This window comes from Lygodium microphyllum, chromosome 27, assembly GCF_053477565.2.
Source record: "Lygodium microphyllum isolate KBCC chromosome 27, Lygodium_microphyllum_v1.1.10, whole genome shotgun sequence".
Taxonomy (NCBI): Eukaryota; Viridiplantae; Streptophyta; class Polypodiopsida; order Schizaeales; family Lygodiaceae; genus Lygodium; species Lygodium microphyllum.
Window position 1 is genome coordinate 76,133,558 of NC_141161.1, and position 3,423 is coordinate 76,136,980.

The window sequence follows — 3,423 nt, forward strand, 5'->3', positions numbered from 1 at the left end:
GTAGGCATTCATTAGAGCTAAATATTCTAATCTTTTTTTCAATCCACCATTGCCAAAATTTGGCTCCAGTGGAAGATCGGTTTCACCTGCACGATTTTTTTCGTCTTTCCAAAAGAAGAGCTTCTATGCCTCAACCTTACAGAAGGCAGAATACTCCCTCTTGTCATGTTGTTGGCTGTCACACCAAATACAACGCCTCTTAAAGCCTTCTCTCATGGGTCTTTGAGTTGATGATCATCTTCATTCTTCACCTTTGACATCTAGATTCTCCACCTTGGAACTAATTTCTGTAAGATTTAGATGAAGGTCATGCATGCTTTTAATGAGTTCATCCATTACATCATTTTTAGAAGGAACTGAAGAAGAAAGAGTTGGTTGATTAGTCAAAGAAATAGGGGATGTTGAAGCTGGAGCAAGCTCCATCAATGGAGTTGTTGAAGTTGAAGTAGAGCCGAATCTTAATCGCATCCACTCTCTTCCAGCAATCATGTTAACTGCATCAGTAACATCTGTCCATGCAGCCTTGACTTCTAATTCAGAGGTAGCATCTTCTAGGTGATCAACAAGTTTTTCTTGTAGAATGGGATCTGCAGCCTTAATGAATAATTCAATCTTCTAACCTTTCATACTTTGTTGGTCTTCAGCATCAAGTTGTCCAAATTTACTTTCAAACTCGTGGTATAGAGTTGTTGCAGCTAAACCTTTGTTGGGTTTTTCAACCCATTCAGTGAAACTTTTCTTTGTCATAAGGCCAGAGTCTTATAAGAAGAAATCTTTGCGTAGGGCTTTTTTGAATGCAGCCTAATCCGCATCTTGCTAAAAAAGACTATGGATTCTCTCTTCAAGACCATAGCAACTCCATGCATGTTGTGATACACCAAAGAAGAGTATTTTTTCAACATACAAGCAAATAAAAAAAGAGACATTTTGACCATTAAATTCTTTTAATCGCTGCCCAACTTCCTCTAGGGCCTTCATAGCTGTGGAATCAATCTTCTCTTTGTCTTTCCTTTGTTGTTGTTGTTGTTGTAACATTTGGATTTGTTGTTGCTAAGTCTGCTGCAATATGCGCACAAATTAGTATAGAGTATCTCCTGAAGAATCCCCCATCTCGGAGTTCTCTTACAGCGACCTTCACGTCGGGTTCACCAATGTTGCAATGCATTGGATTGAAGGTCACCTCAGGGATTTGGCAAGAGAAGAATGTATGGGGGTTCAAGAGCTTAGACTCCAGAGATGGTAGAGATAAGAGAAGGGTTGAAGGTTTCAAGCCAAGTTCTTGAATGAAGAAATTGAAGACGTAGAAAAATACTCAAAAAAAAAAATAGAAAATGTAGAGGAATACTAATAGAGATGAAGCCTTTCAGTTTCTTTCAGCATTATAAGAAGATATAACTCCAATAGACAAAAACGTGTACAAAATAATACCTTTCTCTATGCTACTCAGATCGCCAATTTGATGCTTCCATTGGCTCCAAAAGGGGGGTTAATTACCATGACACTTAGCTAGAATTTTACCAAATCACTCCTTCATCTCCCACTTTGAAGTACTCTTCATAGCGTGAAAGCATCGATCGGGCATTGCGCTGTCGTATTGCTGCGCATTCGAGATGTGAAAACCACCCGAAAGTAGTGTGTGCGATTTCATACTTTATGCACACTTAGTTTTTGTGATTACATTTATGCTCTGCGTATTCAATCTATGTTGAACTGGGTCAAGGAGAGAAGACATTACAACTATTTGAATAAATGCATGAGGAGGATATCCCTCTGGATAATATCACACTTGTCTGTGCTTTAAAAGCTACAAAGAAAGTAATTATATTAGCACCTTTTGCAGATGCCCCAATGTTGTGATGGGTGTTAATGAGGAAAAATACAAACCAGAGATGCAAATTGTATCAAATGCCAGTTGTTCAACGAACTGTCTAGCTTCGCTTGCAAAGGTTATACGCCAAGAGTTTGGAATTATTAAGGGTCTGATGACTGAGGTCTATGTAACTACTGCAACTCAAAAGACAGTGGATGGTTCTTCTAGGAAGGACTGGGGAGGAGAAAAATAGTACAGTACAAAACATCATTCCTAGCTCAACTGGTGCTGCAAAGGCAGTGGGAAAGGTGCTACCTGCGCTGAATGGTAAGTTGACTGGCATGGCATTTAGAGTTCCGACTCCTAATGTTTCAGTTGTTGATTTAACTTGCCAACTGGAAAAAGATGCTTCATACGATGAAGTTAAGGCAGCAGTCAAAGCTGCGTCTGAAAGCTTAATGAAAGGGATCCTTGAATATACTGAGGATGATGTGGTCTCTACCGACTTTGTTGGGAATGAGAGGTCTAGCATCTTTGATGCAAGGCAGGCATTGCTCTGAACAAAATAAATTTATGAAGTTTGTGGCATGATCTGACAATGAATGGGGCTACAGCAACCGAGTGGTGGATCTCATTAGCCATATTGCTTTGGTTGCTGCTGGCAAGAAATATTGAGTTCTTCAAATCTATGCGACTTCGAGGTTGGGCCTGTCATTAAGCTGTGGTTGTTCGGGACAGAGCCGCGCTTTAGGGGAAGAAGAGTCGTGCTTTGAGGGGAGAATAACGACGGAAAGAGCTGGGAGGCGACGATAAAGCATTGGTGAACTCTATTAAAGGAAAGGGGAAGAAAAGGAGCGAGGCTAATTGGGGGGGAAAGCAGAACAGGGCAGACGGAGAAGGACACACGCTTTCAGAAAAGAAATGGAGGACTTGAAGATGAATAGGGAGGGCCTCATAATCGGGATTTTGCTCACATACAAAGGGATGATTCTTCAAAACACTCTTTACCACTTGTTACTGTTTATCAACACCTACATCCTGTTCAAGCATCTCCATACACTTTTCTGCAAGCAATATTCTGCGGAGTTTATCCTGTTGGTCTTCTAGATGTAGAGAGAATTTTGCCTCCAGGAAAAGAGATTACAGCTGTGGGGATTCTAGATATTGCTGCCGATGGCCAGCCTGCAATCAAGTCATCTGATCAGTTACCCATCTTCTTGTGCCATTTGTACTTGTGGAGGGAGGAGGGTGTGCAAAGGTCGGGTAAAAGAGAGAGGATTGGAGGAGAACTGGGGAAGAGAAGTGCTCTGAAAACGGGGAATAAGAAGATGATACGATGCTCTGGGGAGAGATGGCGGAGATGAAAACCAACAGACTTCTGAAAGGTGACGATCTTCTCGACAAATCCGTAAGGGAAAACACTTGATGCAGCACATCCACTGTAATAGGATACAACGGATTGTGGATGGTAATAAGAAGGATTCGATTGGGTTGTGAATCCTGGCCAGGTTGCTTCCGAATCTGCCCCCCCCCCCGATTGCTCAGATGTGAGCTGGTTCTTTGCCCGGAGCATGACCAGCTTGGAGATCTTTCGGAACGACCACCTCATCCCA

At 41.8% G+C, this 3,423-nt stretch overlaps 1 pseudogene; it reads left to right on the forward strand.

The window, feature by feature from the left end:
• Positions 1-1,749: 1,749 nt before the first annotated feature.
• LOC148012479 (glyceraldehyde-3-phosphate dehydrogenase GAPCP2, chloroplastic pseudogene) lies at positions 1,750-2,485 on the forward strand (annotated as a pseudogene).
• The last annotated feature ends 938 nt before the right edge of the window (positions 2,486-3,423 follow it).